The following is a 23,291-nucleotide window of genomic DNA, read 5'->3' on the forward strand; positions in this document are numbered from 1 at the left end:
TAGCTATATTAGGCCTAAATTAAATATTTACATGCTAAAATATAAAAATTCTTGGGGAGGGTCAAAAATCACATGTCTATAGTCGTTTCTGATTTTGGAGAACCCCATCAGTTTCTTCTTCTTTAACAAAAATGAAAAAAACTTAGAGGAGATTAAGAGGCTTCAGCGGCAGCAGCCATAAACAAAAGAAGCTCCGCCCCTAACGCTACTCCTTTCTTCTTTAACATCAACAACCATAAGACAACCCTCACCAAAGCAGCCACATGCGTCTTCTTCATCAGTATACACAGCAGCCGCCCCCCAGCCGCGACCTCTCCCTCACGACCACCACAACAACTGGAACACCGATCTACAACTATCAGACCACCCTTCAACTCCTTCTCTCACCAAACCATCGGTGAATTGGCGGAAACGCCGTGACACACACACACACACACACATGAACAGTAGAGAGGACATGGAGCTGACAACCGCAAATCACCCCAAATAGTCCATTTCCACGACTGTTCTGGTGCCAGGTATTGACGTTTTGAGTTCGTCGAGGTCCGGCGCGTCGAGGTTTATGTTCCCAAACGTTTTCAGATTCAAGAGTTGTTGCTTTCAAGGTGCACATCACAAATTTGTACTGTACTTTGATTTGCAAGAAAAAGTTGCTTATTTTGTCTAAATTCGTTTAGCGTGATTGGCTAAATCTGCTTCCATCTTGTTTTAAACATAAGCATAATATTTAGTTTGATTTAGTTAATTCCTAAAACATGGGCATTATCTTGTTTGAATTAAATGAGTACTTTGATATATGTTGTGTTTGGAGATGACATTTTTAAGGGTGTTGTAAGCTGCTGTGTGTGTGTTGAATTTTTCCGGCGAAATCTCTTGAAACTCGAAGAAATATGAATTGTTTGAATTTGTGTTTGGTGTAGTTAGTGTGATAAGTCTACATTGGAATGTTAGATTAATCACAGTAAAGTTGTGTATTCCCTGTGTGTATTTAACACTTTAAGCTTGAAGGCACGAAGGCGGATATTTTTGCCAAGCAGTTGTCTTGTTACTTGCTTGAGCCATTTGCTACAAAAAAGATGGGTGTTTCATTACACTTTCTTAAGGGACTTGTTACGGGTAGTCCAATATGTTTCAAGGGATGCATTGATATGTCTGGGTGATGAGCCTATGGTTAGTGAAGAATTGGAGTTACATAGCACAGTTCTTGATTGCATATCCTTAGTGTTCTCATCTCATGGGGATAATTTTCTTAAAATAAGATTTGGCCCCTGCTTTTATATTGTGCATTGGATTTAATGGCCATTGTGTTTGGTTCCAATTTAGTAATTCGATCGTTAGGAGCATACTTAGGCTGTTAAAAACCTTGAATATCGTAGTTTGCTTTAGGCATGTAATTAAATCATCACAACTACGGGTATAGTTCCCATGGCGTAGCTGTGATACTTAATCTCAATTTAAATATGAATATCCGTAGTTCACTTAGTTGAATGCTTTTCCTTTAATAAAATTGAGGTGTGCCATCCAATAACCTAGTCTATGGCTCTCACATCGATGTCTTAGCTAGTGTATAAAATGCTTTGAACTCTCATAATTTGCTTTAAGCGCGTTTAATAAAATAAATTATCATAGCTACGGGTACGGTTCCCATGACGTAGTTGTGATTTTTAATTTCTAAATCCGGGGGTACATTTATGTAACTCAATCCCAATTTAATCTTGTTAATAAAATAAACATGTTGTGGATCGTGGGTACGGTTCCCGTGACATGATTCATAATGTGTAATCAAATAATTAGTTGTATAACAATTGGATTATTAAAAGCGGTTTAAAAGGAATAAAATACACATAGGTTTCAAACAATATTTTAAAATCAAATAAATAGGCCAATATTAACAGTTGAGCGACCGTGCTAAAACCACAGAACCCGGGAATGCCTAACACCTTCTCTCGGGTTAACAAAATTCCTTATCCGAATTTTTGTGTTTCGAGGACTGTGAGCACGTGATTTTTACCTCACGAAAAACTACTCCAAAATAAATCAAAAATAAAATAAATTTCTTTTACTGTGCAATTTTTGAATTTTTGCGTGATGTTTGTTAAATATTTGTCTTATATCCGTAAATGTTTACTTTGTCATAACAAAATGAAAATAAAAATAAAAATATATGTTGCATGCATATCTAGGATTTAATTATGCATTTAATAATTGATTCAAAAAATAAAATCACAAAAATATGTGTCTGTTATAATTTTAATATTTCACTGTGTGATTAATGTTTTGTCTATGTGTTAATAATTGTTATAAAGTAATTAATATTTTTTATGAGGTTAAAATTATTTTATAATTAAAATTAGGAATTTGAATTAGAAAATGAAAAATAAAAAATATATATAAATGAAACTCGGACCTGGATTAAAATCCAGGCCCAAATCAAGATACCCCCCCCAGCCCAATCCAAAGAGCCCAGGTCCGGTCCAGTCCAAAGGAGTCAAAACGACAGCGTTTGGTCATAGTTTATCATGGACCGTTGGATCAAATCCAACCAACGGATGAGATCTCATCACCCTAACCCATAATCCTTACCCGATCCAATACCCGGTTCAACCCGTCCCCCCAAACTTAAGCCAAACGACACCGTTTGGTTAAGTGGATAAATCCTGGCCTTCCATTCTGCTAGATCTAACGGTCAGAATCAACCCACCCCATCCCTATATAAGGCCAAACCCCTACCCCGGCCCCCTAACTAAACACCCCCTCCTCTCACTGTTCATCATCGTCCTCAGACCCACCCCTAACCCTAGCCGCCCTAACATCCCATCGCCTGAAACCCGGCGGCATCAACGCCGCCGGTCACCAAAATAACACCCTAGAACCCCCTGAACATCCTCTATCCAGATATGCTAGCCACTTGGCTCGAATCTTCCTGAAGGTTCTCGAATCTTCATTTGAAGATTCGAGCCGAGCTTAGATCTAAACCAAACAACCCCTAGTTAACACCATAGTACCCCCTAGCATGCCTCGTTATGGATCTGGTGTTTGTTTGGCTCGAATCATTTCAGAGCTTCTCGAATCTTCTTTTGAAGATTCGAGCCAAACAAGAACAAACTCAGATCTGTTCTAAACTGACACCAAATGACCCCTAGGCTACCCTCACCCTTGTGTCGTATTTGGTCCCCCTCGAATCTGACCAGAAATGGTTAAGTCCCAAATCGAACCTTCAAGAACCCTAGAAATACCAGACTTTTGGATTCTGCCCAAATTAAATAAAGATTGAGGTTTAATCGACCTTAGTCGAAGTATTTTCAGTGGAAAATACTTCGACTAAGGTCTGTTTGATTTCAAACAAAGTCCGAATCCAAGTTGAGTTCGAGTCGGAATAAAATTGAAGATTCAGAGGTATTTTTTCTATTTATTTTGTGTATTCTACGTGTATTTTTGTGTTTGTTTCATTAGTCTGTGTAATTTTCCCATCTTTTATTGTCATACTGTCTCCTATCCGTCTACTTGATTCTAAATGTGAATTGTTTCGGTTGGTTGTGATTATTTACAATGTGTGTAATCGACTCGATTAAGTTCGTCGATTAGTTGTATTGTGAATCTTGTTTCTGAAAATGTTGACTGAAGCAACCTGTTTCGGATGGATTATTTTGTTGTAATCAGTTGTTTCTTATTTGATAATCAGTTTAATTAATACTCGTTAATTAAGTCATCTTTGTTTATAGTTCAATAAAATCCATCAAATGGATGTTGTATGTGTGTTGATTTTTGAGCATTAAGTTTCAGGGCATTGTCAGTATATTGACAATGCTCCTGTATCTTTTTGATCCTAACTCAATGTGGAAGTTCTGTTTAAATTGTTATGTTGAATTCAGTGTGATTTTACAAATGTTGATTAGATGTAATTGTGTTAGAAGGTTACATTCTTAGTTAGGATTCAGTCCAAAACTTTAGGATTGGTTGTAGCTGTCTTAAATCAGATTAATAATCAGGTTTGAACATATTTTAAAAATCTGTATTGTTAGATTTTAAGTTTGACAGCAGTAATAATAGTAATCACAGTAGGATTTCTGAGGGTATTTCTGGGACAGAATAGTGAGGGTAATATGATAGCATAATGGGCTGAAAATGGAAAGTTATTGGCTATTATTTAAAGTGATAATGGGAAACAAAGGGTAATGGGGCTGCTTAAGATCATTTAAATTATTCAAAGCAGTTTTTAATGGAACTTTTTGATTTTAAAAGAAGAAGGGGCTCCAAGAAGCACTTAAAAAGAAAGGGGCAGCCCTGTATAAATACAGGGAGCTGGATCAGATTTTAAGGGGGGAGAACAAAAAAAAAGAAGGAGAGCTTTCAGACAGAAAGGAAAAAAGAGAGCTTTCAGACAAAAAGGAAAGAGAGAAAGAAAAAAATCTGATCTGGAGGACAGATTTTAAAACTGAAGAGAGGAAAAATCAGGAAGAAAAAAGAGAGTGAGAGATTGAGAGATTTTAAGATCAGATTTTAAGAGGAGGAGAGAACAGAGATCTGAAGGAGAGATTTTAGGACAGATTTTGAAGAAAAACTGATCAGATTTTGAGAGAGATTTTAAGAAAAAAAATACATCTAGAGTGAGATAAAAAGAAAGAGAATCAAGCAGAAATCAGAAATGAAAAATCAGAAATAGGAATTGGAAACAGAAAAGAAACTGAAATATGAAGTATTGTTCTTTCGTTGAATCTGTTCGGATTTATTCGATTCCATTGTTCAGTTAAAATCTGAAGTTTCTTTAAAAATACTGTCACTGTTTATCTGGGTTAACGGGTCTTGTTCAGACTTGCTGTATACTGCTATTCTGCTGAATTTGTTACTACTGCCACTGCTGAAATTTTAACTCCTTCTTCCTTCATTACCAGGTACATATCTTTTAAATTCTGTGTTGGAAAGAGATTCAACATGACAAATGAATAAAGTTTGAATTGTAATACTATCTTTTATTCGTTTAAGTCCATTAGTTTAAAATTCACCTTTGTTTCATGTTGGTTTAATAGTAGTATATTTCGACGTAATGGCTGTAAGTTAAATGTCCTTTCTTGAAGTTTGTATAAATGTTGTAATAAGGTTAATTTCGAAATTTTCATTAATGGAAGGTATAATTAAGTTGTCAAGGTAGGAAACAGGGCGTAAAGTTGGCCATTATTTAAATTTTATAGTATTGTTAGCTAAGTAAAGAGTAATGTAGAAATATCAAGAAAAACTACATTACTAACTCCTGTTGTTAGATAAGGTTAAGATGGTATTGGTGGTATTTGTTTTATATATGATAATAGATGCGTGTATAACCATTGGCGAAAGGTGATATGATATAGTTTGTTACGATGTTTACAACATACAGTTAGGTTGCATGTAAGGCAATATTATTGAATCGATTTGCATAATAATTCCCTTTCTTATCAATTTGATGCTTATCTACCATCGTAAACAAATTAATTAACCAAATAATTAGGCCTATTAGATTAAAAATAAGTATATGAGAATGAGATGAGATGTATAAGCACGAATTGCAACATTTTATATCAATGGTAAGTAGAAATAGAATTTGCACTAAATAAAAATAAATAAAAATTGTTCAAAAATACTTCTTCCCTTCATAAATCATTTTTGTAAGTTTTATATGCAATTCATCCTTTGGTATATCTATATATGTTGTATTTGTGAAGAATAGTATTAATCATGTTCTTATTCTTTACTTTGAATTTGAATAGTCTTGGATGAACATAAATTATACGCGGAAATTATAATCGACGGGCAACATTTAATAAATTGTGAAATCTTTTAAAAGAATTTAAAGGCATCCCTTGAATGTGAACTTCTCAGGATTTTCATATAAAAATGTGTAGTTATAATAAACAATTTGTGGAAAATCCATAATATTATTACAAAGATTTTGCGCAATTAGGGATGCGTTCGCGTACCTTGATTATATTTTAAAAAAAGGCAAATTCGGATTATGCGTACGCGCAATTTCGAGCGAATATTTAATAAAAAAAAGATTTCTCCAAAAATTTCTTTAAAATAATTTCATATAACCCGAGATGTGCAGTTCATTGTCTAAATACAAGGGTGATGATGTTCTTGATTTTAATTTAAATTTTGAAAATATGATTTTTAATGAAAACTATAACATGGACAATTTTATTGTGTACACGTATGCGTGACAAGATACCCGTAATTATGAAAGATATATAATACGAATATACGTACGCGTAATTCGTTTATATAATTGTAAACAATAAGTAAAAGCGGTAGTAAAATCATGCAATAAAAACGTATTTAGTAAAAATCAAGATAATTAAGCCAATAATAAAAACAGTTGAGCGACCATGCTAGAACCACGGAATTCGGAAATGCCTAACACCTTCTTCCGGATTAACAGAATTCCTTACTCAGGATTTCTGGTTCGCAGAATAATAAACAGAGTCATATTCTCCTCGATTCAGGGATTAAAACCGGTGACTTGGGCCGCCTTAAAATTCCCAGGTGGCGACTCTGAAATAATTAAATAAATCCCGTTTCGACTGTCCTTCAATTGGAGAAAACTCCCCACGCGCCCCGCGGGCGCGGTGAAAAGGAGGTGCGACAGCTCTGGCGACTCTGCTGGGGACGACTGTGTTAACCCAGAACCACTGGTTCAGGGTTTAGAGAATTCGAGCTTAAAATAACTGCGATAATTGGCTTTATTTACTATATGATTTTCAACTGTTTATATGCTTAACATGCTAAATGTTTTTTTTACCGCTTTAATATTATTTGAATTGTGAATATATACAACTGCTACGAAACCCCCTTCTTTCTGATTCTTCTGAATTTATGGTGTAAACGTGCGCGTGGCCCACCTTTCTGTTAAAGTCATACCAAATAAGACGGAGTTGAGACAAGTAACTAGGCTGGGTAGACTTTCGTGCTCCCGGTACGTTGCCCCCGCTTTGGCTCAAACTGTCCGTTTGGGTAAGCCAGGTTTAGAGCAATCAACCTCAGGTTTTACACTTAGAATAACTCAGCCATGTACCGGATCACTAATAGGAACGAATATTTGCATCATATGCATTTGGCCTTGGAGACTCAACACAGGGGTTGGGTCTGTCTAGGACAAGTGAACCCAAAATTAAAAGACCATCATGATGCATCCTACTTGCTACTTGTGCATTCATTTGCCTCGAACATGCTTGTTGACCAGCTTAAATGAAATCATGGTGAGAACCGATGAATAAAATGGGTTGTTTTAAAAATTTCCAAAAAATAGCTTTTGAAATAAAGGTTTTAATAAATAAAATTTTTTTGAAAATGATTTTTTTTAGTGTATATTTTCAAAATAAGTCTTGACTTTATTAAATTAAATTTCAGATACAAAATGAGCACCACGCAAAACCCCCCATCCACGAATACATAAGAATTTCTATTTCAGCTTCAAATGTGGTGGTATGATTTAGGCGAAGATGGTCAAAGATGGGTCGTCAAGCATTTGGGAAATCTCATGGATATTATGAAAGTTAAACCCCGTGATGATCTGATTGCGGCGTTAGTAACTTTTTGGGACCCTGTTCACAATGTCTTTCGTTTCTCTGACTTCGAGCTTACTCCTACATTAGAGGAGATAGCTGGATATGCTGGTTTTGACGGAAGTCTAAGAAATCAAAGCCTGATATTCACAAAGGCTCCTTCGGTACATCGATTCTTCGGTCTTATGAACATCAGCAGTCAAATCAGGAAAAGCAATGTCATCAATGGATGTTGTTCCTTCAACTTTTTGTATTCAAGGTTCGGAAAGACAGATGGGTTCGAAATTCATGAGAAAAGCCTTACTAACAAGCAAAACAAAGACACTTGGCAGATTCACCGTCGCTTTGCTTTCATGGTGGCTTTTCTAGGAATCATGATCTTCCCAAACAAAGAGCGAACAATTAATATTCGCACCGCGAAAGTTGTGCAAATCCTCACCACCAAATAAAATCACACCCTTGTCCCCATCATTCTATCAGACATTTATCGGGCTTTGACTTTATGTAAATCAGGAGCAAAAGTCTTCGAAGGATGCAAAATTTTGTTGCAAATGTGGGTGATTGAACATCTCCAACAACAGCCCAAGATCATACAGTATGGGTCAAACAATGATAATTGCATCGAGAGTTATGAGGAAAGAATAAAAAATTATCAGGCTCCAGAAGGGATAGAAGCATGGGTATCTCATCTAAAGGCTTTAACGGCAAATCAGATTGAATGGACTTTGGGATGACTCCCGATGAGGGAAGTGATACACATGTCAACCTCAAATAGTTATCTGCTACTATTGGGATTGAGAAGCATCCAGCCGTATGTGCCACTAAGAGTCCTAAGACAACTAGGGAGATATAAGTAGTTCCTGATGATGAAGATTTGAGTATGCAAGTAATCGAATTACACCCAGAAACCACTATTCCCGAGGCTCTACTTCAGCAGATGTGGAATGGATGTCGATACTTGAAGAGTGATACTCAAGTCCCAGACACTACAAAGGGTGAGATAAATCCTGGATATGTAAGGTGGTTTGAAAAACGGTCTCACGTAGATGATGTACCAGAGCCTGAGCTAAGAAGGCCAACAAAAAGACCCCATGTTCAAAACTTCAATGATAAAATCCGAGAGCGGTTGATCTGGGGAGAAAAGGAAAAAGGGTACAAAGCAACTATCCATGCCCTAAAAGAAAATCTGAGAAGCCTCAGTCTGGAGAAAGATTTGCAAGCACAAGAAGCCGAAGGCGAGAAGAAGAGTCTAGCTTGTGAGAATGAAAATCTTCATGCTCGATTCCAAAAAATGAAAAGAGTTTCTGAGACACCAAAGAGGAGCTGGAAGGATAAAAAAACCATCGCCAACCTTTTTGAAAGAATGCAAGATTATGATTCCATTCTTGCGGAAAACGAAAGGGCGTTGAGCAAAGCAAAAGAAAGGATCCAACAATTAAATGAAGAGTCCAGATCTAATAAGGAACGCCAAGTAAGGCAATCCGAAGAAGACAGGGCACAATTCAAGAAGGAAAAAGACCATTGGATACGATCAGAAGATCAGCTTCGTGCACAATTAGAAGAGGCAAGAAGATGCAACAGAGAACATCAACAAGCAGACATCGACAGGGAAAAAGCGCATGCAAGATTAGAGCAGGCCAGACTCCGAGCTCTATTAGAGTCAGCTCTAGATCGTGAAAACCGTGTCAGAGATATAGCCACCACTCGCCAGCAGCAATTGCAGGACCAAGACCAACGTCTCCAAGATTTCAGGGCACAAATCCACGACCTGGCGGTCTACACATCTCAAAGTTACGTAAACTGCCAAGGAATGGATTATGAAAGGTTCACAGAGCATGCACCCATTTTTGCCCGTTGTCACACCTCCTTTTTCCGCGCCCGCGGCGCAGGGTTTTTTTTCCAATTAAAGGACAATCGAAACGGGATTGGTTTAATTATTTCAGAGTCGCCACTTGGGAGATTTAGGGTGTCCCAAGTCACCAATTTTAATCCCGAAATCGAGGAAAAGAATGACTCTATATTACAGTCTGCGTACCAGAAATCCGGATAAGGAATTCTGTTAACCCGGGAGAAGGTGTTAGGCATTCCCGAGTTCCGTGGTTCTAGCACGGTCGCTCAACTGTTATATTCGGCTTATTTATCTGATTTTATACAAGTATGACCTTATATGCAAATTCTAACTTTTAACCGCTTTATTATTATTGTTTTTACAAGAATGTGAACATCGCTTAAAATATATCTTTGGACTGTGTCACATGAAATGCACCCACAATCCGAAACATATTTTATTTGATGTTTTAAGATTTGGATTTGGGTCGCATGAAATGCACACCCGAGTTTAAGAAAATTAAATTATTAAAGACGCGCCTAAAGCGACTATCGCGTTATTATTTTGCGGAGGCCGTGAAATTCGCTAAACGACCCTCCTGAATTCTAAGTAATTTTAAACAAGTATTTACTGAGGGCCCCACGATTTGTGTTGTTATTCGGCGAGGCTCATCTCATGCTTATTTTTTAAAAGGAATTCGCAACGTCATGGAAATGCATCTCATACCACGTCACAGTCAATGTACCCGTGATTAGAGGCACATTTCGATTTCGTTGAGATTTGGATTTGGGTTACATAAATGTGCACCCGAGTTTAGGGAGATAACGTTATTAAAGGCGCGCCTAAAGCAACTAGCGCATTATTATTTTTTGGGTAGGGCCGTGAAATTTGCTAAACGGCCCGTCCCGGAATCTAAGTATTTAATACATATATTTTGTGAGGGCCCCGCAATTTGTACATTTTTTATTTTTGGCGAAGCTTGTCCCGTTTTTTTATTTTATTTTTTATTATTATTTTTTTTTATGTTTTTAAATGGATGCCATTTTTATGCCTTTAACAATACTAAACCTTACGGCTTCTTTACAACTACAATCTCATAACTTGTCAAGATTTGATAAAAGAAGTTAAGCGAATGAGTGTTTCGGGCGTAGTAACAACACGTACTAATACTAATCTTGTCCAAACAAACTAAGACAATGAAGGGACGAGCGAATCAACGTCGAACTGTGTCTTAGGACTACTACTACAGCTAAATCAAATGACGTCAAGTAAACAATAATAACATAACACAAAAACGAACTAAAATGCATACGGTGAAACATAAGCAGAATCTCAATTGATATATTGCAACTTCAAACATTGAACGTAAAATTTCTTTAATCCAATACATCGAGGCTTACTAACCTGAATAAACAGAAATGCATAGAGCCATGGACCGAACCTCAACATCGACTTCAACGAACAAACTCGACGCGCCGGACCTCGACGAACAAAGACGACCTCAACGGACTTTGAAGCTTTTCGATATATTAAGATCTTCAACTGGTTACAAGAAGAACGTGACACTATGGCCAAACACGAACAGGCTGTAAGCCAAAGACTAAGACGGAAAATCGGCGATCGGAAACAAACTCGAACCAGCACAGAAGCACTCAAGTAGGTTTCATGGCTGTTGTGGCTGTGATAGACGAAGAAGAAGGAGCAGTGGCGATGAAGATCTTTGTATGTGTGTGATTTTTAGGCTGGTTTCAGGCGAGCTGCAGAAGAAGAAGAAGAGATCAACAGTGACGACTCAACATGGGGATTAATGGAGGGTGGCTATTTTTCAGGCTGGCGTGAAGGTGGGTTTTTAATGGTGTTCCGACGTTGACGGATTAGGGTTCTTTGCTAAGTTTTTCTTGGTGAAGAAGAAACCGTTATGGAGGAGTGGTCATGGTCGACGGAACTGGCATTGGTTTTGGACAGTCGACGATGGAGGGGGGGGGAGCTGGAGGTTGACGGTGAGTTTGGCAAGTGAAGCAGCGAGGATGGACTGCCGGCGGTTGTAGGACGCCTGGTGGTTTTTGCGTTCGGGGGGGGGGTCGTCCAGTAGGTTTTTTTTTGTTCTCTTGAAGAAGAAAGAGGAACAGTGGTTTCTTTCCAAAATTCAAAAATCCTCCCTTTGTCAAGTGTTAGTCCGTGTATTTGACATGGCTTTGCCCAGAAAAATGAGCCCACGCGTGGTGGGGTTCAAGGCATATGTTCCCCACGCGTGGTGGGGTTTCCCACGTGTCCTGGACACGGTTTATTATGGGCTAGGTCCGAAAATTAAGCCTAAAACCGGGTAGTTTGAACCCGAATATTATTCTTTTGCCCAGACCCGAGAAATAAGAACACGTTGCTTAACTAGTCCTATGTAAGCAAAATAACTACAAAAAATAAGACTAGTATTTAACAAAACTATATCTTTTTAAATATTTTTTAAAGATTTAAAATAGCTACAAAATATTAATAAAACTATTTTTGTAATTTTCGTAAATATTAAGATAAAATATGAAGTAATATTTTTGTATTTTTTCAAAGTTAAAATGACTATAGAATATTAATAAAACTATATTTTTTTTGTAATTTTCGTTCTTTAATAAAGACAAAAATATGAAGTAATATTTTTTTGTATTTTTCAAAATTATAATGACTGCAAACATTAATAGAACTATATTTTTTTGTAATTTTCGAATTTATATAAAGTACCAAAATAAAGTACAATTTTTTTGTATTTTTCAAGTTTATGAGAAATACATAAACTAAAATTATATATATATTTTTTGTGATTTTTCTTTTTGCAACGAAATAAAGTAAAATAGTTAAAATAGCTATACTAGACCCAATTTCACATATTCACGCTAAAAATGTGAAAATTCTCGGGGAGGGTCAAAAATCACGTGCTTACAGCTGCCCCTCTTTGACTGGAAACACGAAGAGTTTTCCGACAAAGAACGACTAGACGTGTTTTTGACCCGACCATTACTTGGACGGACTACACTTAAGGAAAGGGAGGGAATGTGACCGAGCCCTGGTATCTGAGCTGCCTACATATCCTTGGTTATACAGGAATCAGGCCACGTGTAGTTCGGGATGAGAGAGATAGTGAAGTTGTACCGAGGTGAAGAGCCGATCGAGGCGCCGTTCCGTTGAGGTTCCGGTCCGCGGTCCTGTCATTACAACAAAAATGAAAACTGAAAAAGACTAACTAAGTCTATCAGCTACTAGTTACAAGGATTCCTATCTTTAAGTCTTCTGAAACTTGGTCTTGAGTCTTGAATGGTGCTTCGTACAGACTTTGGATTTGAACCTTGATACTTGCAAGTTGTAGGCACTAGTTCTTGAGCAGATCACATTTGTTCTCCTCATCCGTGCTTCGGATTCATTCATTTTTCTCTTTTTTCTTCTTTTTTTTTTTGTTTTTTTTTTGTTTTTGTTTTTGTGACTAGCTTTTGTTGACCCTCTCAGACTGTTGACTCGCATTCTTGGGGCGAGCTTCTTGTTGCTTCTATCTTGGATTGAGTGCTGGGGATTTTTGTTGTAGCCTTCTGCCTTCCAATGGGTTACGGCTTGACTTAGAACGATCCCGCTGTTCTACAGGCGGACCCCTAACTTCTTCAATCTTTGACATATAACAATCTTCTGCTCTATAGGCAGGCCCCTGTCAATCAAAACAAACAAAACGAACAAAATTTCCTAACCCGGTTTGCACTGGGAAGGTTTGTGAGTCGTTAGCAAAATCGTAGCCCACTGATACTACTGATGCAGTGCTGAGAGTGAACTAAACACTAGATTAGGATGTATTCCCTTGTTATACAGGTGGGCGCCTAACTTCAATGCTTGAAATGTAAGGACTGAAATGTATTCCTCCGTTCTATGGGCGGGCTCCCAGCTTCAACACTTGTAATGAAAAAGACTGAAATGTATTCCTCTCGTTATACAGGTGGGTGCCTGGATTTAGGAAAATGACTCTTTTTTTTTCAAAAATGTTTTTTTAGCATCTTAGGAGAAAGATTCATCGGACTAAGATTTTGATCCTAGGAGAAGGTTCGTCAGACTAGGTCTCTATCTTAGGAGAAAAATTCGTCAGACTAAGATTTTGATCCTAGGAGAAGGTTCATCAGACTAGGTCATTTTTGTTTTTTGGTTATCTTAGGAGAAAGATTTATCAGACTAAGATTTTGATCCTAGGAGAAGGTTCGTCAGACTAGGTCTCTATCTTAGGAGAAAAATTCATCGGACTAAGATTTTGATCCTAGGAGAAGGTTCATCAGACTAGGTCATTTTTATTTGTATCTTAGGAGAAAGATTCATCAGACTAAGATTTTGATCCTAGGAGAAAGTTCGTCAGACTAGGTCTCTATCTTAGGAGAAAAATTCGTCAGACTAAGATTTTGATCCTAGGAGAAGGTTCATCAGATTAGGTCTTGTTTTTTGGTTATCTTAGGAGAATGATTCATCGGACTAAGATTTTGATCCTAGGAGAAGGTTCATCAGACTAGGTCATTTTTTGTTTTTTGGTTATCTTAGGAGAAAGATTCATCAGATTAAGATTTGGATCCTAGGAGAAGGTTCGTCAGACTAGGTCTCTATCTTAGGAGAAAAATTCGTCAGACTAAGATTTTGATCCTAGGAGAAGGTTCATCAGACTAGGTCATTTTTTGTTTTTTGCCCTTTTTTTTTTAATCTTTCACAACCACTTAGGAGGAAATGCATCTCCTATTGGATATAATAAACTTAGGAAGTGCGTCTCCTATTGGTACAATGGATCTAGGAAGTGCGTCTCCTATTGGTAAAACTTAACTTAGGAAGTGCGTCTCCTATCGGTGAACTGAACTTAGGAAGTGCGTCTCCTATTGGTACAATGGATCTAGGAAGTGCGTCTCCTATTGGTACAATGGATCTAGGAAGTGCGTCTCCTATTGGTAAAACTTAACTTAGGAAGTGCGTCTCCTATCGGTGAAACTTTTAGGAAGTGCGTCTCGTATTGGTGAACTTAACTTAGGAAGTGCGTCTCCTATTGGTGAAATCAACTTAGGAAGTGCGTCTCCTACTGGTAAAACTTTATCTTAGGAAGTGCGTCTCCTACTGGTAAAACTTATCTTAGGAAGTGCGTCTCCTATTGGTAAAATAAACTTAGAAAGGAAATGTACGCCTCTGTTATCTGGGCGGGCTCCCAATTTCAACACTTGAAATAAAAGACTGAATGTATGCCTCTATTATCTGGGCGGACTCCGAATTTCAACACTTAAAATAAAAGACTGAATGTATGCCTCTGTTATCTGGGCGGGCTCCCAACTTCGACACTTGAAATAAAAAGACTGAATGTATGCCTCTGTTATCTGGGCGGGCTCCCAATTTCAACACTTAAAATAAAAGACTGAAACCAACATATCCTATTTGAGGGCGGATGAACCCGACAGATCCTATTTGAGGGCGGATTAACCCAACATATCCTATTTGAGGGAAGATGAACCCAACAGATCCTATTTGAGGGCGGATGAACCCAACATATCCTATTTGAGGGCGGATGAACCCAACATATCCTATTTGAGGGCGGATGAACCCAACAGATCCTATTTGAGGGCGGATGAATCCAACGGATCCTATTTGAGGGCGGATGAACCCGACAGATCCTATTTGAGGGCGGATTAACCCAACAGATCCTATTTGAGGGCGGATGAACCCAACAGATCCTATTTGAGGGCGGATGAACCCGACAGATCCTATTTGAGGGCGGATTAACCCAACAGATCCTATTTGAGGGCGGATGAACCCAACATATCCTATTTGAGGGCGGATGAACCCGACATATCCTATTTGAGGGCGGATGAACCCAACAGATCCTATTTGAGGGCGGATGAACCCGACAGATCCTATTTGAGGGCGGATGAACCCGACATATCCTATTTGAGGGCGGATGAACCCGACATATCCTATTTGAGGGCGGACCCAACAGATCCTATTTGAGGGCGGATGAACCCAACATATCCTATTTGAGGGCGGATTAACCCAACATATCCTATTTGAGGGCGGATGAACCCAACAGATCCTATTTGAGGGCGGATGAACCCGACAGATCCTATTTGAGGGCGGATTAACCCAACATATCCTATTTGAGGGCGGATGAACCCGACATATCCTATTTGAGGGCGGATTAACCCAACAGATCCTATTTGAGGGCGGATGAACCCGACAGATCCTATTTGAGGGCGGATGAACCCAACAGATCCTATTTGAGGGCGGATTAACCCAACAGATCCTATTTGAGGGAGGATGAACCCAACAGATCCTATTTGAGGGCGGATGAACCCAACATATCCTTAAGACTTGAAAATGTCTTACCTCGAATACTTGCTGGGGATTGGGATGAATTTTCATTTTCTACCTTCCCCATTTATTATTATTATTCTTTTTTTTTCTTTTTTTTTTATTATTATTCCCTCTTTTTTTTTTGTTTTTGTTTTGTTTTTGCATAGCTTCTTCCTTCAAAGACTACCTCCCTTGATTTACTTACCTGTTGGGGGGTAAAATGTTATCAGCTAGGGTTACCTGACTTCCAGAAAATTTTCTAAATGGAAGGAAAATTTTCTGCCCCAGTTTGATAATATCCCTTGTGGCACGCAGTTCTGGCATTAATGCCATTTCCTTTACCTGTTTCAAATCAAACAAAATTTGTTAGTTTAAAACATGGTGGTTGGTTGTGATACTCCTACTGGGATGGCTTTCCCTTTCTCCTTCCTTGCTCTGCGTTCAACAACTTGTTGGGGATGATATTATGTGCTGGTGATGATCCCTTCCTGCTGGGGATATCCATCTTCTTTTGTGGCCTAGCTCGGAAACTGGCATTTTCCCGACCTTTTAGTCTAGTATGGATTTCGCCAAATCATGCTCACTGCTCTCCTTGCTCTGTTCACGGGCCTTGTCTTTGAGGTTTATAACCTTGGTTTTGGCAAGGATATCCCTCTTGATGCTCGTCAATCCTTTTGTCAATTCCCTTTGCTGGGGATATCTTTTTTGACACTGACCTCGCGCTTGTTCCTTGCTGACTATACCATTCGGATATACTAGTCAGATCTCATCTTGGAAAGCTGATGGCATATTTTGAAGTCATTTCATACTTGTTCTGACCGGACAGACTCTATTGGGGAAATTTTTTTTATGAAAGGAGAAAGATAACAGAAACAAAATAAAAGACAAAGGAAACGATGACTCTTTTACAAAAGAAACTATAAATAAAAACCTATCAAACGCAGATACCAACTCTAATGGCCATGACATGCGTATGTGGCCTATCCTCTGCCGTCAGTCATCTTTTAAGATCTTCCATTGGCGATTCCCCCTCTGATTCTCAATCTTATTCGACTTGTAGTGCCCAAAGGGTTTTCACTATCAAGTCTCTCTCATTTTGGTTTTCTCTCAGCTTTCATCGCCTTATGGTGCCTGTGAAGGTTTTCACCGATAAGACTCTCTCATTTGTATCACTCTCCCTAGCTGGGGATTTGGATTGTTGCTGGTATGACTCTTTCTGTTGGAGATTAGAGTCCTTTCTGCTGTGGAACAGGATGTTATGTTCGCCGGTAAGACTCTTCATTTGTCTGACTTGGCATTTTTTGAAAACTGATCGGAAGGTCTTTCTTTGGACCGTAATGTGGGTTTTGGATAGGCTAGAAAGAAAGGGTATTAAACGCTCAAAAAAATGCATTAGTTTTGGGTTATTAGTTACAACCTTCGGAATTAGATTTATTTTCATCAAACGAAACTTTTTGCCCCAGTTTCTTGCTTGGGGATATTTTAATTGATGATTTTTTCATTTTTCAAAACTATGACCGAGTCGTGAAGCGCCTACGTATCCTCTTTGAGGAATCAGGTCAAACGTAGTTCCCAATTTCTCTTTTTCATTTGACTTTCCCTTTTTGCTTTTTGTTATCATTTTTCTTTTCTCTTTTTCTTTTCTCATTTTCTTTTGTCGTTTTTTTTTCTCTCTTTTTCTTTCATTCTTCTTTTCCTATTTTGTTGTTTTCTTTTCTTTCTTTTCTCTTACCCGCCATGCTTGCGTATTTTATTCGTTGCTACTAACTCCGAACGAGGGGTATGAAAGAAAATAAATAAGGCTCAAAAGGGGTAACGAAGGATAAAGTGTTTGGGTAGCAGAACAAAATGCCTTCGTCATTCCAGTCTTCAAAACATGCCAAGTGCAAACAACACACTTTAAATTTGTAGTCTCTTCTGATGGTGCTGGACTTGACAATTATGTTAAACATTTTATTCTTCCTTTGTCATTTCTAAGCACCGTTGGGCGACACTCTCATTATCATGACCGACCCTCATGCCAATTTGGCGAACCTTGCTTTTAACGGTTTTCTTTGTGCTTAACTTGCCCCAGTTCCACATGACTCGGGCTCTGAATAATCTCAAACCGTCCTTATTTTCTTTAAATGGTCTGATCGCCTTTCCGGGGTTTTATGATTAACTTTAAAGACTAGGCCCAAAGTGTGTGTGCATGTCATGTCCCTAGAATCGGCATTGAATGAAATGATAAAAGGACTAAACAAAAGACGACTGGAACTAACAAAAGACCGACTTTGTATTAGACTACCGGCGTAATGGTTTGAATAATAAAACAAACAACACAACCAGAATAAAATCCTAACACAAACTGGACAAAATTTAAACAAACTGCTATGACAAAATGGAAAGATAAGAAGGTTTGACACATGACAAAATCCGAATTACAATCTTAATAATCCGAACAAGAGAAATGACAACAAAATAAGCCACCAAATGCCTCTTTCTTGCTAACCAAGGAATGGAGCGTCCTCCCACTTTATCAAAACTGGCATCTTAGCCACTGAGCTTTGCATCAGTATTGTGAAGACCATTGCCAGCTTCAATATCAGCAACCTCCGTCAACAAGTTTCCAATAGGATTCAAGTGCTTCTGTTATTAGGCCTGATCACCGCAGACTGTATATCATGAGGTGCAAGCAAAAGATTCTGGGCGTCATTGTCCGGATTACCACAAACCAACCACCTTAAGTTTATGCTTCAAAACAAAACAGGTGACAACATCTTTTTTTTTCTTTTTCGATGTTTTTCTTTTTTTTTCGATGTTTTTTTTCCTTTTTCTCTTTTCTTTTTTTTCATTGTTTTTTCCCCCCCTTTTTTTTTTCTTTTCTTTCTCTTTTCTTTTTTTTCATTTTGCTCTTTTTCATTTTTCTTTTTTTGTTGTGGTCGAATCTTATGGAGATTGCCTACGTATCATGACCCCGCATGAATCAGACCTTGCGTAGTTCGGGCCAATAAAAGATAAACAATAATGAACATTTTTTCTTTTCACTTTCATATTAAACAAACTGGGTTTCAAAGGTTTAAAGATGACCTACAAACTTGAAAATCAAACAAACCACCTATTTTAATCAAAAGGTTTACAAACTTCAAAACAAATGGCCAACTTCCTTCTTCCATTTGCTAATTTTAACCAAATGGTTGTTTTTTGCAAACGTGGCCCTTTCCAACTCTCACATGAATTTTGAGGCCGAGGAGGATTATTTCGACACTTTACAAACTTGTCCATTCTTTTACGAAAATAACCTTTCGACAACTGAAAGATTATTCTAAGGCCATTTCGGCAAGAACGGTTTAAGACGCGGCCGAAGCTGACTCGGCTTATTATGACAAAAGACGGTATTCACCTGACCGTCGACTCTTTTTTTTTTTCAAATTATAATAAAAACTTGGTGTTGCAAAACACGGCCCTTCAGCGTCTCGGGGACGAAAAATTTTAAGGCTGTGTGGGTCAATTGGACAAAAAATCCTAAATATGACCCAAAAGGTGGCTGTTTATGCAAAGTCAGCCTTCCGGCGTCCCTCTGGGGAACATTCGGCTATTTATGACAAAACAACACCTGACTTATTTATGACTCCTTTTATCATTTTTCAAATTAGAAAAGTCAATATTGCAAACACGGCCTTTCAACGCCTCGGGGACGAAGATTTTTGAGGCTGTGTGGGTCGACTGGACCAAATCTTAAAATGACCCGAAGGTGGCTGTTTATGCAAAGTCAGCCTTCCGGCGTCCCTTTCGGGAACATTCGGCTATGTCTTGATAAAACAGCGTCACCCGACTTCTTTATGACAAAAATTAAAATTTGACATATATATATATTTTTTAATGATTTTATTTGTTTGTTTTGGCTTTTTAGCAAAAGGTGGGTTGGACATCACCCGACTTATTTATGACAAGATTAAAATTTTTGATTTTTGGCTATTTTAGCAAAGGTGGGGTTGGACCCGATGAGGGTTGCCTACGTATCTCACATCTGGTGAGAATCAAACCCGCGTAGTTCGGGCGAATAAACTATTTTTGAGAGGACCCTTTTCCATTTTCTATATTTTTTGTTTTTATTTTTTTTTTCCACAACAATCAAATAGACTATTATTTTTCATTCATAACAAACAAACAAATTAACGAAAAACATAAAACATTCCTTCTCTTTTTTTTTGAGAAGGTGGGGTTGGACCCGATGAGGGTTGCCTACGTATCTCACATCCGGTGAGAATCAAACCCGCGTAGTTCGGGCAAATAAGCTACTTTAAAAGAAGAAAGGAAACATTTTTTGATTGATTTTCTTTTTACAAGAAACACTTCTAAGATATATTTTGAATTTTCATTTGCTCTTTTTTTTTCTTTATTCTAAAGAAGAAGAAGAAAATATTTTTTTTCGGAATTTTGCTTTTAATAAAAGAAATGCTTCTCAAAATGTTTTTTTTTGGATTTTGATTTTCTTTTCAATTTTGAAAAAGAATCAAAATATTTTCGGATTTGTTTTTTTTTTTATTTTATATTATATTATTTTTTGAAAACAATTAGAAAAACTTCCTAGAGAAGCCAATAATGGAGAAAATATTTTTGGATTATTTTAATTTTGTCACTTTCATAAACAAATAAATAACACATATTTTAAAAACAAGACTCTTTTTTCATTTTTATGGCAAGACAAACAATTTTCTTTTCTATTAATGCTTTTTTTTTTAATAAAACAAACTAATAAGACATATTTTTTATTTTATATTCTCAAAATTTCGGCAGAGTTTCGACACTACTTGGACATTTGTTTTCTTTTTCTTTCTAAAAATAAGTAGTTATATCTCTACACTGCCATTTCCTCATCTTTTCACGATTTTCTAATTTGTGGAAAATGATGACAACATACAAAATCTTTTGAATTTTCATGCCTTGTTTTTATATGCATTTTTTATTTTTTATGTTTATTGTTATTTTCAAAATGTGGCATGGGAAACATAAGGATTTCCAAGACATCTTGGATTTCGCAAATGTTCCCCATGCGCTTTTTCCAACATATGAAGCGTGGGGGACATATGGGAATTCCAAGACTTCTTGGATTCCACAAATGTTCCCCATGTGTTTTCCCAAAAAGCAAGCGTGGGGGACATAGGGAATTCCAAGGCTTCTTGGATTCCGCAAATGTTCCCCATGCTTTGATTAAAATAACATCATGCTGGAAATGACCAAATGACCCATTCGCCCTTGACTGAATACAACATGTAGCACATAGGATGCCATAAGATGGTCTATTATTTTCAGGTTGCTTGTCCTAGACGGACCCAACCCCTGTGTTGAGTCCCCTAAGTCAAATGCACATGATGCAAATAAACGTTCCTACTAGGGATCCGGCATGTGGCTTTGTTATACTAGGTTCAGAACCTGGGTGTTTGTTCTAGACCTGGCTTACCCGAGCGGACAGCTCGAGCCGAGGGGGCAGCGTACCGGGAATACAGAAGCTTCACCGGCTTAGCAACTTATCCGAACCTCGTTCTAAATTGGGATTTGACACTATACAGAAAAGAAGTCATACGAAGTACACCCTTCTTCATGATTTAGAAGACTCAGAAAGGATATGGGTTTCGGCACAGTTTATATACAGTTCAAATAATATCAAAGCGGTAAAAGCAGCATTTAACACATTAGGCTCAAACATGTAAAAATCAGATAATAGATAAAGCCAAATAATAACAATTATTTTAAGCTCGAATTCTTAACCCTGAACCAGTGGTTCTGGGTATTGTCCCCAGCGGAGTCGCCAGAGCTGTCACACCTCCTTTTTCCGCGCCCGCGGCGCAGGGGTTTTTTTCCAATTAAAGGACAATCGAAAGGGGATTGGTTTAATTATTTCAGAGTCGCCACTTGGGAGATTTAGGGTGTCCCAAGTCACCAATTTTAATCCCGAAATCGAGGAAAAGAATAACTCTATATTACAGTCTGCGTACCAGAAATCCGGATAAGGAATTCTGTTAACCCGGGAGAAGGTGTTAGGCATTCCCGAGTTCCGTGGTTCTAGCACGGTCGCTCAACTGTTATATTCGGCTTATTTATCTGATTTTATACAAGTATGACCTTATATGCAAATTCTAACTTTTAACCGCTTTATTATTATTGTTTTTACAAGAATGTGAACATCGCTTAAAATATATCTTTGGACTGTGTCACATGAATTGCACCCACAATCCGAAACATATTTTATTTGATGTTTTAAGATTTGGATTTGGGTCGCATGAAATGCACACCCGAGTTTAAGAAAATTAAATTATTAAAGACGCGCCTAAAGCGACTATCGCGTTATTGTTTTGCGGAGGCCGTGAAATTCGCTAAACGACCCTCCTGAATTCTAAGTAATTTTAAACAAGTATTTACTGAGGGCCCCACGATTTGTGTTGTTATTCGGCGAGGCTCATCTCATGCTTATTTTTTAAAAGGAATTCGCAACGTCATGGAAATGCATCTCATACCACGTCACAGTCAATGTACCCGTGATTAGAGGCACATTTCGATTTCGTTGAGATTTGGATTTGGGTTACATAAATGTGCACCCGAGTTTAGGGAGATAACGTTATTAAAGGCGCGCCTAAAGCAACTAGCGCATTATTATTTTTTGGGTAGGGCCGTGAAATTTGCTAAACGGCCCGTCCCGGAATCTAAGTATTTAATACATATATTTTGTGAGGGCCCCGCAATTTGTACATTTTTTATTTTTGGCGAAGCTTGTCCCGTTTTTTTATTTTATTTTTTATTATTATTTTTTTTTATGTTTTTAAATGGATGCCATTTTTATGCCTTTAACAATACTAAACCTTACGGCTTCTTTACAACTACAATCTCATAACTTGTCAAGATTTGATAAAAGAAGTTAAGCGAATGAGTGTTTCGGGCGTAGTAACAACACGTACTAATACTAATCTTGTCCAAACAAACTAAGACAATGAAGGGACGAGCGAATCAACGTCGAACTGTGTCTTAGGACTACTACTACAGCTAAATCAAATGACGTCAAGTAAACAATAATAACATAACACAAAAACGAACTAAAATGCATACGGTGAAACATAAGCAGAATCTCAATTGATATATTGCAACTTCAAACATTGAACGTAAAATTTCTTTAATCCAATACATCGAGGCTTACTAACCTGAATAAACAGAAATGCATAGAGCCATGGACCGAACCTCAACATCGACTTCAACGAACAAACTCGACGCGCCGGACCTCGACGAACAAAGACGACCTCAACGGACTTTGAAGCTTTTCGATATATTAAGATCTTCAACTGGTTACAAGAAGAACGTGACACTATGGCCAAACACGAACAGACTGTAAGCCAAAGACTAAGACGGAAAATCGGCGATCGGAAACAAACTCGAACCAGCACAGAAGCACTCAAGTAGGTTTCATGGCTGTTGTGGCTGTGATAGACGAAGAAGAAGGAGCAGTGGCGATGAAGATCTTTGTATGTGTGTGATTTTTAGGCTGGTTTCAGGCGAGCTGCAGAAGAAGAAGAAGAGATCAGCAGTGACGACTCAACATGGGGATTAATGGAGGGTGGCTATTT

Source organism: Nicotiana tabacum, chromosome 3 (genome assembly GCF_000715075.1).
Source record: "Nicotiana tabacum cultivar K326 chromosome 3, ASM71507v2, whole genome shotgun sequence".
NCBI lineage: Eukaryota > Viridiplantae > Streptophyta > Magnoliopsida > Solanales > Solanaceae > Nicotiana > Nicotiana tabacum.